The sequence below is a fragment of the Helianthus annuus genome, chromosome 3 (genome assembly GCF_002127325.2).
Source record: "Helianthus annuus cultivar XRQ/B chromosome 3, HanXRQr2.0-SUNRISE, whole genome shotgun sequence".
In the NCBI taxonomy this organism is placed as follows: domain Eukaryota; kingdom Viridiplantae; phylum Streptophyta; class Magnoliopsida; order Asterales; family Asteraceae; genus Helianthus; species Helianthus annuus.
Genome location: NC_035435.2, coordinates 129,320,200 through 129,334,964, shown reverse-complemented (window position 1 = coordinate 129,334,964; position 14,765 = coordinate 129,320,200). Strand labels below are relative to the sequence as shown.

The 14,765-nt window shown below is 38.3% G+C and overlaps 1 long non-coding RNA gene across 3 annotated transcripts; it reads right to left on the bottom strand.

Annotated features, from left to right (window-relative positions):
* Positions 1-7,432: 7,432 nt before the first annotated feature.
* LOC110900201 lies at positions 7,433-14,313 on the bottom strand. 3 transcript variants are annotated; one of them, XR_004889856.1, is made up of 4 exons: positions 13,963-14,313; positions 12,548-12,632; positions 8,849-8,933; positions 7,433-7,993 (listed from the first exon to the last, which is right to left on the bottom strand). It is a non-coding gene; the product is annotated as an uncharacterized LOC110900201 (long non-coding RNA). The 3 variants fall into 3 exon arrangements; XR_002570845.2 differs by lacking the exon at positions 8,849-8,933 and having other exon boundaries at positions 7,433-7,684; positions 7,838-7,993; positions 13,963-14,304; XR_004889855.1 differs by lacking the exon at positions 8,849-8,933 and having other exon boundaries at positions 13,963-14,167.
* Between the last annotated feature and the right edge of the window lie 452 nt (positions 14,314-14,765).

Here is a 14,765-nt window from a genome sequence, read left to right as displayed (position 1 = left end):
GCGTTCAGACTGCCCATCCGTTTGTGGGTGATAAGCGGTGCTCATGTCCAAACGTGAGCCAAAGGATTTGTGCATAGTTTGCCACAACTCGGAAGTAAAACGAGCGTCTCTGTCGGAAATAATAGAAGTTGGCACCCCGTGCCTGGAGACCACTTCCTTTAGATAGATTTCTGCCAAGGTAGAAAACTTGTCTGTTTCCTTAATGGCCAGAAAGTGTGCAGACTTAGTCAATCGATCTACTATCACCCAAATAGTATCATTCCCGCGTTGGGATCTAGGTAACCCCGTAACAAAATCCATGGAAATTTGCTCCCATTTCCACTTCGGGATTTCCGGTTGCTGGAGGAGGCCTGCTGGTTTCTGATACTCGATCTTGACTCTTGCGCATGTCAAACATTTGCTAACGTAAGCTGCTATGTGGGCTTTCATGCCAGGCCACCAGTAAGTGGTTTTTAAGTCGTGGTACATCTTACCTGAACCAGGATGCACTGAATATCGGGACTTATGGGCTTCGTCCATCACAAGCTCTCGTAGATCTCCGTAGAGTGGGACCCAAATGCGCCCTGCCACATAGTAGGCGCCGTCTTCTTTTTGTTCTAGTTGCTGCCTCGATCCTCGCAGGGACTCAGCCCTGATGTTTTCCGGTTTCAGAGCTTCAATCTGGGCATTTCGAATCTGGGTAGGGAGAGTCGACTGGATGGTAAGTTGCAATGCTCGCACGCGCCTTGGTATAGTGTCCTTTCGACTGAGGGCGTCTGCCACGACATTGGCCTTGCCCGGATGATACTTAATGGCGCATTCATAATCATTCAGAAGTTCGACCCATCTACGTTGTCGCATGTTTAATTCCTTTTGCTTGAAAATATGTTCGAGACTCCTGTGATCGGTGTAAATGGTGCACTTGGTACCGTACAGGTAATGTCTCCATATCTTAAGCGCAAAGATCACCGCTCCTAGTTCCAAGTCGTGTGTTGTGTAGTTCCTTTCGTGAGTCTTAAGTTGTCGAGAGGCGTAAGCAATAACTTTCTCGCGTTGCATTAACACGCAACCGAGCCCATGAATAGACGCATCGCAGTAAACCACAAAGTCATCTGTTCCTTCAGGTAACGAGAGAATAGGAGCACTGCAGAGGTTATCCTTTAGTTTCTGAAATGCGGTTTCCTGAGCTTCACCCCATTTATAAATCATACCCTTCTGAGTAAGAGCCGTGAGAGGCTGAGCGATCTTTGAAAATCCCATGATAAATCTTCGATAGTATCCCGCTAGTCCTAAGAATTGGCGGACTTCAGTCGGAGTCTTAGGGGTAGGCCAATTCTTTATAGAGTCGATCTTTGCAGGGTCGACGTGAATTCCATCTTTGTTAACCACGTGTCCAAGGAAATGGACTTCTCGAAGCCAGAAGTCGCATTTCGAGAACTTGGCATACAGTTGCTCATTGCGAAGGAGTTCGAGGATAAGGCGCAGGTGCTGTTCATGCTCTTCCTGACTTTTCGAGTAGATCAAGATGTCGTCTATAAACACGATCACAAATTTGTCGAGGTAGGGTTTGCACACTCGGTTCATAAGATCCATGAACACTGCAGGTGCGTTGGTCATTCCGAAGGGCATAACGAGGAATTCATAATGACCATAACGATCATCAAGTAGGCACTTACCCGCCACGACATTGGGGTCATTCCTTGCTTCACCAGCTCCAATCACGAAAGCCCTTCCTCTAGCACCATTCCCAGCATTGTTGTTTTGATTGTTGTTCCCAGCTCCCTGATTATTGTTGCGGTTCTGATTTAGTTCAGGGCAATCCTTCTTAAAGTGCCCTGTTGCTCCACATTTAAAACATGCTCGGTCGTTTCCCTGCTGCTGTTGCTGTTGAGGTTGTTGCTGATTCTGTCTTGCTGGGAACTGGCTTCTACAATCCTTGGCTTCGTGCCCCATCTTGTGGCATCGCTGACACTGGCCCTTGTTACACGCCCCATTATGGCGTCTGTTACACTTGTTGCACTTAGGGTAGCTTCCCCGGTAGCCACCCTGTTGCTGAGTGCCTTTGTTGTTTTCAGTTTTCCTTTGTTGTGCTGGGGCCTGAGTGGGGTTAGCATCCTTGCTCTGACTTCCTTCCCACTTACGCTTGTTGTCACTAGAAGTTCCGACAGTAGCACTGATCCTTTTGGGCAACCGGCCCTCTTCTACGGCCTGATCAGTAAGTTTGTGAGCAAGTCGAACAATCGGCTGAATGGTAGTGTGGTTGGCTGAAGTTACATGGCTTCGAATTTCCGGAGCCAAACCCTTGATGTACAGTTCGATTCTTCGATACATAGGTCGAGACATGTTTGGACAAAGAGCAGCATAGTCGTTGGACAGCTTGGTGTAAGTTTCAATTTCCGACCCAACCATCTTGAGTTCATAGTACTCATTCTCAAGCTTGTGGATGTCATCCCGGTGACAGTATTCCTCCTTAATCATGTCCTTGAAATCCTCCCACGCAGTAGCATTAGCAGTTTCCAACCCAAACATCTGAATTTGCGCCTTCCACCAAGAAAGCGCGTTTCCTTCAAGCGTAGCAGTAGCAAATTTCACCCAATTTGCAGGGGGACATTCACAGACAGCAAAGACAGCTTCAACTTTCTCAATCCAATGTAGAAGACCTATGGCACCCTCAGTGCCGTTGAAAGGGAGAGGCTTGCAATCCATGAAAGTTTTGAAAGTACACACTGGTGGTTGCGCAGGCGCATGCTGACCTATAGGGTGAGCTGCGAAAGCTGCAGCCACTGTGTTGAGCAGGTTAGTGAACTGAGCCTGTGTCATGTTGATGTTTCCTCTTCCGCGTCCACTCATTGTCTTCATAACCAGAAAACACAGTATGAGTGTGATGTCGTAATGTAGCGAGAATGAGATAGAAAAGAGAGAGGTGTATCTATCTGATTAGGCACACTAGTACGTATAGCATAACAGGAAACATAAAGTAAGCAAACAAGTAAACACTGGTCCGAGCTATGAGGTCAAAAGTGTTGAGCCTTGCACTTGGAGTGTAGTGTCGTCGCGAGTCACAGGTTATAGTCTGGTTTTCTCCAAAAAAAAGATTTTTTTCCCTTTTTTAAAACCAAGTTCACTATAACCAATGGCTCTGATACCAATCTGTCACACCCCCGAAATCCACCTGCGGATAACACCCGCTTCGAGGGCGTGACTGACCAGGATCCAGCCACCAATTATACCGAATAATTAAATTGTTAACAAAAGTAATACTTACTAACCATAAGATTAGCAAATATCAAGTTCAGAGTTTAAGGTTTCAAGTTCAAACAGTTAATAAGTAGCGGAAGCATAAGTAAAGAAGTTTAAACAAAGTTCATATTTCAAAATAAGGTAACACCCAACACAAGGGTGGACAGACACTACTCGTTCCCAAGCAGCAAGCTCCTTCGTCACTGGTTACCTGCAAAGCATGCAGTAAGGGGTCAACAATAATGCTGAGTGAGTTCACTAGTTGTCCAGTTTTAATTACCAAAAACTTGTTTCACCAGTTAATTTATCCGTTTATACATGCCATGGGGAGCTACCCCAAAAGTTAGCGACTAAACTGTTTTTCCAATACCGAACACTAGGTAACCGTTGCGTTTCCGCAGGATGCCCCGATGTCAATGTTCTATCATCACTGACGGATGCCTGAGTACATTAGTTCACGACCGATCCCAAACCAGGGCACGGTGTGAGGCTGGTAAACACCTAAATAGCGCTATCAACTAATAACCCGTTCGCCTGGCCCCGGCGACTAATCGGTATTATGTAGTAGGGACTTGAGTGATAGAGTTTCGTTTAGTGCTGTTTGGTTGCATTCCGTATAAACAGTAATTAACTAAAAGGTTTCCCAATACCAGGGAAGGAAAAGTAAGTTTGTTCCCAGTAACTAGGGAAGGAATGTGAATGGTATCCCCTTTTACAAGGGGATAGGGTCGTTTTAGTCTCGTGTCCCAAACCACCGGGACGCATGCTTTTAAGTTGTGAACTCACCTTGGGTTGCTCGGTAGATTTAGGTTACTTGTCAATCACGTTGGTCACCACGTCCTAACATGGTTACCGGTATAGGTCAGGTTCGGTGTACAAGCATTCACATAAAAATCTATACACATAACTGGCACGTAACATACATACAGATAAACAGTCATGGGGTTATTGGGCCGGCCTAAACATTTAAGCAGTCAACAGCAACACATAACCCAGTCAACAGATAGCCCATAACACATAATGGCCCAATAACCAAAGTGGACAGCCCAGTCGCAACCAGCTGGTCTCGAGTCGCAACCAGGTGGTCTCGGCTTGTCACGTTATGGTTGCGAGTCGCAACCGTGGTCTCGAGTTGTCACGTTGTGGTTGCGAGTCGCAACCGTCGTAGTCTCGAGTCGCAATCGTGTGGTTTCGAGTTGTCACGCTTTGGTTGCGAGTCGCAACGGCGTGGTCTCGAGTCGTAATGCCGTGGTTGCGAGTCGGAAGCTGTCACTTTCATGCACACGTGATGATGCAGAACCATCAGTCCAATTTGTACCAAGAATTCAGACCCAGATTAGGAAACAACCAATAAGGTTTCTACTAACACTTTGCCTAATCTGAATATTAGTAAACTTAGATCAAACTTTGCCATTTTTACATCTTCAAGTCATATTCAACTAGTTCATCACAAGTTCATCATTCTAGGGTTTTCATATTCAAACATACCATACATTTATGAACCAAAATCACACATATTTTAACAAGATCAATATGCAAGAACAAGGAAACACACACCAACTAGTTCATGAACTATACACCATCCTAGGTTCATCCTCTTTAAATAACATTTTTCCATACAAGAACATGTTTGGTCATAAGAATCCATATTCATCTCCAAATTATCTACCATTTAGTTTGAACATACAACTAGTCATTTTGAACATGTTACAAGTATTTTACACATAAAAGTTTACACATAGTCAAACTTCACAATCATCCTAAAATCATGCATAATGCTACTAATCAAGCATTTCTAGTTTCATAAACATACATAAATCTCATGCACATAATAACAACACTAACCGGTTGTGAGGAAGAAGAATGAGCCGAAAACAAAGAGAAAGGAATCGAGAAGATGGAGTGTCCGAGTGATGATCTTGACCGAGTTCTTGTCCGAGATCCTTGCTTGAACCGAGATTTGGAAGAGATGGAATGTTGTTGGTTTGGGGTTTCTAGTTGAGAGAGAATAGGAGAAGTGTGGTAACTAAAGAATGAAGAATGAGGGGGAGGTTGGGTTTATATACAAGGTTCCAACATAAGCTTAGGGGATTTCGGCCCAAGCCGGTTACGGCCCAAGGGCCCACTCGAGACCGAGTGGCCCACTCGCAACCGGGTGGTTGCGAGTCATGGTCTCGGGTCGTGGTCTCGGCTCTCATATATATATATATATATATATATATATATAATACAACACGTAATATGCAAAAAGGATCACGTTTTCATTTAATAATATTTATATACACACAAAATATTACAAGGTGTTCGTTCGGAAAAACCTAGAGTGTCACAAATATTATTGGTCCTTTTAAAGGCAGCTTCTCATTGGACCAAAACATGGTTGGATCTAATTGGACCAATTAGATTTTGTCTTATATGGACATGATAATCCGATTTGTATGCACATGAGGTTATCACGTGAAGTTGTAAAGCATGATGTCATTGATATGATGTCATCATCATATATGATGACATCATGCCTGATCAGATCCGCAACGAAACCCGAGACTCGATGTTAAGACGAAGACGACAGATGACTGCACCAACAGACTCCCCCTCAGATGTTGACGAGTCTTAAGTGTCGAGTCTTCAACGACTTCAGTCTTTATCAGTGTAAGCATCCTCAAATCTTTCTCTTCTCTTTTCATCATCCCCAACAGACTCCCCATGAACAATCTTTACTTGGATGTCTTCAGACTCCCCCTTTCGATATGGTGGGATCGCAGTCTGGCATGTTGAAATCACAAAGTCTTCTGGTATTGGAACCTGGATCTCTATCACTTCGAAATCTGCACATCCTTTACCCACAAATAAATTTTCCGATGATAACATATAAAGATCTAATGAATCACTTGCAGACATTTTACATTCAAAGAATGATTTTACAATGTTAATCTTTGATGAACCACTTGAAGATATATCATTTTTATTTTCAAAACTACACACTCTCCCAAACCATCTGTTCATCATGTTTAGCACCCGGAATTTTGAACATCAACTTTTCAATATCAGTTGTCGAAAATCTTTTTGACTTTTTCAAAAATTTATGCTAAAACATACTGAAAATCTTTTTGGATTTTTGACATAAGAGAAATAAAATGCAGTAAAGAAATATTTACAAATATTATTTTTGTGAGTTTGTGTAAGAGGATCGTATCAGCTTATGAGACAAATCACCAACACCGTTAAGCTTGATTTCATTTTAAGTTTTAAACAATTTACCTAGATTGTCAGTATACCGGTCCACTTAAATTTTCACACAAAGTTCAACTGATCCGAGATACGATATTAATGTTTTAAGCACTTAAACTTATCCGTATGTCCCACTACTTGAATATACTCCCGTATCCAGATCCCAATATTCAGTCTTACAGGTGAATATACCACAGATGATATCTGTAAGGGGTTAGGTGCGAAACCGTGAGAGCTCAGGTCAGAACTTCCGTTCAGCAGAGAGATGACGGCTCGACTTTTGGTGGGTCCCCTTTAGAGGATCTTTTTTACAACAGCAATGACTATCAATTTTATTGTTTCATCGATTTGCTGAGGGCGGCGCTTTTTCAAGCATTTGCAGAAAGTATTATCCGGGGACTAGGTCAGTACTTCCATACAGCAGAAGTCCCGGGATAATACCCCAGATATCACTGAGCATAAAGACCTAGTATCTCAGAATAAGGGACCTTTCAAACAAGATTTCAGGGGTTACCTATATATCCAAGAAGTTGTTACCCACAGAATTAAGCAAGTTTGAAATTTAGGTTTATATCTCGTCACAATCTACTATGTGTGCAAAAATCTACTGACACATCCACAGTAAGATTGTTTATCACATTTATACTTTCCATTTCTTTAGCATGTTGTGATAGTCCACTGATGTACTATCATTTCCTCTTTTTCACAACAAACTCATTTTTGGTTTTTATCATGTTTTTGTCTTTTTCAAATTTTCTAATGTTTTTGGATTTTCTGAAAATTTTCTACTCCCCCTAAAATGCAAACACATTAAAGAAAATTGAAAACAAACTGTACAGAAATATGACAACCGATATCAAATTGCATCAATTCGCCATTCACTTGTGTCACGTCCGTGTTCGCGTCTAATAAGAGACGACTAAGGGATACTAGAAGAATAAAAGTTTCTTAAAAGTGTCCAACTTTTCGCAATTTAAAACGATGATATCAATAGCATATGCATTAATTTTAACAAAATTTGGGCATGACCCGTCCGTAAAACGGGCATACCCCTGTTTTAATCATAATCAAACTAGATACAATTCTACGATTCGTTCAACAAAATACTACTAAAAACCGTTGCAACAAATTTTGGACCAAAAACATTTGGACAAACTAGCGGAAGCGTTTGGTATGACATAACATGAACACGCGCTTGCTCCGATTCTCCAAGTCGCCTGAATTGAGGATTTACCTACATTCAACAACAAAGCTTTAAAAAGTTAGTCATTTACTTATTTACTTATAAAACCGTCACTTTAGTTCCGTTCGTGTATGTACTTTCATTTCTCTCGCGCATTCGATTACCCAATTTAATGGGTATGACATATATTTTCAAACAACTAACCTGTTGGTAGATGATGACGACCAAACATAAAATGTTGTAAAAACTAAAACGTCCACAGCATATTCTAACCGCATAAGTTACTTCAATCCGATTATCCTTTCAAGATTCAACCGTTTCATTATTATATCAACACTTTGAAAGTCCGACATTCATAACCTGCACTTTCAAACATACTCAGTAATAACTTGGTTAGCCAAACCCGTAATCTCAACATATTCGTTCACTACATTTTCATATAAAGGACGTCAACCATTTAAATGCATCCAATTAACTTATATTCCAAACTCAAGGGCATTATTAGTAACGCTAATTCTCAAATGCATCCAAATCATGCATTCGTACATACTTGCACACATACGATTTTACAATCATACACATCTACATACCTAAAATACATTTAATCATACCTACAATCATGTATTCATACCTACGTGTTCCGTACGTATTTTTGTATACATTTACATGTAATACATGTCCAACCTCATTACATACATCTAACACACTCTTATATAAATTACATGAGGCTTAGACATGGGTTTACAACTTATAATCGTCAAGGAAACACTCGAAACCATGTTTGGGAGGCCCGTCGTAATTCACGGATAATATACCGCAACCTACGGCGCATAAATCACATAAATAATATTTTTGACAGAACCTTCACCCGGCCGTGTCAGTTCACCACCCGGCCGTGTCAACTCTGCACTTTTCCTAGCCATTAATCCTTACCGAAACGGACATAACTCTCTCATTTTTCATCCGTTTTGCGTCACGTTTCTTCCTATATGATTGTAATTTAATATTCTATCATGTGACCTTGAAGTCCAACATCCGAGTTAAGGAATTTCTTAACTTATACGTATTCGGCTTGTTATTTATCTATGAATTATTCGACCCATTCGTGCATTTATCAAAATAATCTATTGATTTGACCTCAACTTCATATGAACTTAATAATTAAAACATTATATTACTTAAACAACTAAAGAAGTGATTATAGAAATCACTTACCTTGAGTACTCCAATAAGTGTATTTGTCACCTTGCCTTATCTTGACCCGTTATCCTCCTATGCTTGAGCTCTCCTTGACATGTTCCTATTATCTCATTCCATTACATCCATTCATTAGTTAGTATACGTAATCATACGCATCACTAATCACACTTCTATTCACGTGTCAATCGCTTAACGAGTTCAACATGTATCTCAATACTACAATGCTAATCAATCTAACAATTTATCATTCCATCATCACAAAAGTCATACATGAGCTTCTAGCATGCATAATTATGTATTTACATCATGTTCATTATTCTTTCAAAATTCCATACTTAGAATGATAACATTTTCTAAGTTAGGCAACTTGTTTCATACATTAAACATTTCATACCATTTCTTAACACCTTGGTTTTTACACATCCATTCTACTATTTTCTATCAACAACCCGTTTCGACCCGTTGGTGCAATCATATGCATAGACTAGTTGGTAAGTGTTTTAGACACTTAAAACAATCAAATAACTTACTAATAATTTATTAAAATCAGTAGTTCATGATTCATACGAGTGTGCATAACAATACAACTATTTTTACTTAATATTTATACTAAAAAAATGTGCAGCAACTTTCAGCGCAGCAGCTGTTCACGACACATTTTAACCCATTTATCTTCTGATTCAGTTCTTCGTGTTCAAATATGAAATGATCTACACTCAGAGATCTTTCTAAGCATATAAAGATCGTAAAAATCGGACATTCCTATGATTTTATAAGATTTTTACAAAATCAGCACAGAAGTTGAAATGCTTCCAAACAGCTTGCTGTCAAAACGAATTTACTAACTTTTCATGTTGTTTTGACCCACTAAATCTCATAACCAGCCTCTTATGACCAAATATGAAATGTAATATGCGAAACAACCTTTTCAACGATATAAGGCTCGTTGTCTAACTCCTAATAACGAATGAGATACGGCCTTTACAAGGTGACTATCTAAGGCTGTCAAAAGTAACTATTTTACACAAACTTTGTAGGCATTTTATCAAACACTTGGCGTGCATACAATATTTTTAAGCATTATGTACATGTGCTTTATGCATAATCTATCCATTCATACCATACTTGATCAATTCAACCAATTTCACTTAGCTTCTTAGTCTACATCAAAAATATTTATCAAAACCCTAATACTGATACATTCATCCTTCAATTTCTCATAAATCTTAGCATCTAAGAATTGCTAAAATCCTATCATATGACTAACACAAGTGGGTTTTACTTCAATCATTTGCTATAATCAGATTCACATATAATTCGCATTCAACATAATGATATTAGCCCTCATACAAACTCAAATTCATACAATCTTCACGGATTATCCAAAACCCACTTAACAAAAAGCATCAAAACATGAAATTGAACTCACCTTATGATCAATACACTTAGATTAAAGAGTATCGAGACCCATGCATTCGATTTTTCCCTTGATCTCCTTATCAATTTGATGATTTTTGGTTGTTAGGGTTTTTGGCTCTTCTCTTGGCCCTGTTCTCGATCGCACGCATAGAACCCCCCCAAGATACTGACATTATTTTTTTGTAAAGTGTTTTATTTAACACAATTTCCTTTTAACCCCTCAAACTTTTAAAACTTGTCATTTATTTCGTTTCACATACTAACTTGTATTTAAAACCAAGTTTGCTAACTCAGTTACCTTAATGTCACACCATATAAAAATAAGTCATTCTTGAAATTTTTAACATTTGGGTTTTTGGGGCGTTACAAGTCTACCCCCCTTAAAGAAGGTTTCGTCCCCGAAACCTTTCACACTTATTCTCCTACCAACTCCCTGTACTCATTCGAAGAGCATACTATAATACGCATACCTTCAGGATCTTGGCTAACGGTCTTATTCTTAATTAGACATCATGGCAGATAATGTACCTACCTTCTTAAGCTATATTACAATAATATACTTTTATAACCACATAAAAGTCGGAGTCTTATCAAAAGCTCTTATTAGTCTCTTTTACTTTATAATGCTAGCTCTTAGCGCATACCATCACTAGCGTTTAATTCATCGAATTATTCCAATCGTATACAATTATTAATCGAGCAAACCTAAGTCTACAGTTTGCTTCTAACTTCCTATTTGAGCATATTACATTCATATATTTGCTAATAGAAATAAATCAATTTATTTCACACTACTCATACATCATATGCTATCTTTCATTTTGTCCACTATGAGCCATCCTAAACATTCCATTACTATCATTACTTTCGATTACCTTTAAACTCATAGGAGGGGTCGATACATCTCCATACGCATACTATAATCATTCGAGGACTCATTATTTCAACTAAAATCACCCTTCTTAATTTAATTATCCGTACTTTTATATTCTATGAGAATTTCCACAGTTACGAGCATTTAAGTTCCCTACCACTTGACGATCATTACGTACATCTTGAAATTCATTCTACATTTTTGCATTACGGTTTGTATATATACATTCTATTCTAACACATCAGTCTCTAGTCGAGTCATAACCTCCTATTTAAGTTATAACTCTTTTCATACATACCTGACAGAAGTAAATTACATTGATTCGTTATCCATACCTTTTGATGTTCATTCCTTTATTCATTTGCATTACATTTACTTATATAACTTGTTTGACGCAATCATGATCAAACTATTGACCCTTCTCATGTAGACTAGTTTTCGCCCTTTTTTTTATATACCTTAAGTCCGCTTCGCGGATTTTAACATTGCATTCATACCTTCCATTCCTTGAATCCGTCTCGCAGATTCAAGCAGTGCATTCGTATCTTTCATTCCTTGAATCCGTCTCGCAGATTCAAGCATTGCATTCGTATCTTTCATTCCTTGAATCCGTCTTGCGGATTCAAGCATTGCATTCGTATCTTTCATTCCTTGAATCCGTCTCGCAGATTCAAGCATTGCATTCGTATCTTTCATTCCTTGAATCCGTCTTGCGGATTCAAGCATTGCATTCGTATCTTTCATTCCTTGAATCCGTCTCGCGGATTCAAGCATTGCATTCGTATCTTTCATTCCTTGAATCCGTCTCGCGGATTCAAGCATTGCATTCGTATCTTTCATTCCTTGAATCTGTCTCGCGGATTCAAGCATTGCATTCATACATTGTTGGTCTGTACTTTTTACGGATTCAACGTTTTATTCTTATCACTTGCACTTTTTACTCTTACGTAGTACTCTCAATCTCCCGAGAGTCTTACTACTCATTTCACCCGTGCGCCCACCTGCTACCCAATTCTAACGAACACACATGTAACAATTATCGCGGCCCCACGAACGTCATACGTTTCTTGTGTACTGGCCAGGTACACCATCCACGTACTAGTTTCGAGTCTTCGCGTAATCGCCACATCATGCCCGAAGAATTAAGTTTCGGCACGTGTTACATTTTTTTTTAAAACTCCTTTACCATGTCATTGTTATATTCATTTAAAATTTTCTTTCACTTACCTTCTTATACTATTTCATACATTAACGCGTTTAGTATACATACCAGGGGTCAATTCGTCTTATTACTTGCCTTGATGCCGGTCCTAGACCGCATTCACGGATCATCTCTTCCAACAATTGCGCTTACCCTTCACAAAACATTAAAACATTATATTACTTAAACAACTAAAGAAGTGATTATAGAAATCACTTACCTTGAGTACTCCAATAAGTGTATTTGTCACCTTGCCTTATCTTGACCCGTTATCCTCCTATGCTTGAGCTCTCCTTGACACGTTCCTATTATCTCATTCCATTACATCCATTCATTAGTTAGTATACGTAATCATACGCATCACTAATCACACTTCTATTCACGTGTCAATCGCTTAACGAGTTCAACATGTATCTCAATACTACAATGCTAATCAATCTAACAATTTATCATTCCATCATCACAAAAGTCATACATGAGCTTCTAGCATGCATAATTATGTATTTACATCATGTTCATTATTCTTTCAAAATTCCATACTTAGAATGATAACATTTTCTAAGTTAGGCAACTTGTTTCATACATTAAACATTTCATACCATTTCTTAACACCTTGGTTTTTACACATCCATTCTACTATTTTCTATCAACAACCCGTTTCGACCCGTTGGTGCAATCATATGCATAGACTAGTTGGTAAGTGTTTTAGACACTTAAAACAATCAAATAACTTACTAATAATTTATTAAAATCAGTAGTTCATGATTCATACGAGTGTGCATAACAATACAACTATTTTTACTTAATATTTATACTAAAAAAAATGTGCAGCAACTTTCAGCGCAGCAGCTGTTCACGACACATTTTAACCCATTTATCTTCTGATTCAGTTCTTCGTGTTCAAATATGAAATGATCTACACTCAGAGATCTTTCTAAGCATATAAAGATCGTAAAAATCGGACATTCCTATGATTTTATAAGATTTTTACAAAATCAGCACAGAAGTTGAAATGCTTCCAAACAGCTTGCTGTCAAAACGAATTTACTAACTTTTCATGTTGTTTTGACCCACTAAATCTCATAACCAGCCTCTTATGACCAAATATGAAATGTAATATGCGAAACAACCTTTTCAACGATATAAGGCTCGTTGTCTAACTCCTAATAACGAATGAGATACGGCCTTTACAAGGTGACTATCTAAGGCTGTCAAAAGTAACTATTTTACACAAACTTTGTAGGCATTTTATCAAACACTTGGCGTGCATACAATATTTTTAAGCATTATGTACATGTGCTTTATGCATAATCTATCCATTCATACCATACTTGATCAATTCAACCAATTTCACTTAGCTTCTTAGTCTACATCAAAAATATTTATCAAAACCCTAATACTGATACATTCATCCTTCAATTTCTCATAAATCTTAGCATCTAAGAATTGCTAAAATCCTATCATATGACTAACACAAGTGGGTTTTACTTCAATCATTTGCTATAATCAGATTCACATATAATTCGCATTCAACATAATGATATTAGCCCTCATACAAACTCAAATTCATACAATCTTCACGGATTATCCAAAACCCACTTAACAAAAAGCATCAAAACATGAAATTGAACTCACCTTATGATCAATACACTTAGATTAAAGAGTATCGAGACCCATGCATTCGATTTTTCCCTTGATCTCCTTATCAATTTGATGATTTTTGGTTGTTAGGGTTTTTGGCTCTTCTCTTGGCCCTGTTCTCGATCGCACGCATAGAACCCCCCCAAGATACTGACATTATTTTTTTGTAAAGTGTTTTATTTAACACATTTTCCTTTTAACCCCTTAAACTTTTAAAACTTGTCATTTATTTCGTTTCACATACTAACTTGTATTTAAAACCAAGTTCGCTAACTCAGTTACCTTAATGTCACACCATATAAAAATAAGTCATTCTTGAAATTTTTAACATTTGGGTTTTTGGGGCGTTACAAGTTGGCATAAACAATCAGAACTCCCCCTATCAACAAACTATTTTCTCATTTAGATTTCAAAACACTTAAGTTTGTTTTAATCAAAATGATTTTTCCGGAAAATAAGTTTGGTTGATTTTACCACTTGTAAGTATATCAATACTAAGTTCGGGGATGTGGTTCATCATCTTGTCTCTCAAACACTTGTAGGAAAATGCAAGTACAAATTAATGTCCTTGATTTACCATATGTACAAGTTATGCACAATCAAATTTTCTAACCACTTGTAAACAAACATAAACAAACCTTTTTACCATTTGCATGATTGACATTACCGTAGTAAATTCCTCAAGAAATATGCCGATACCTACTCCTCACTTACCAACCTGGAAGCTCCGGCATAGTCCTTCAATCCTGTAAAATTTTAACAATTTCAAACACTTTCAAATCACCCTAATTAATCAT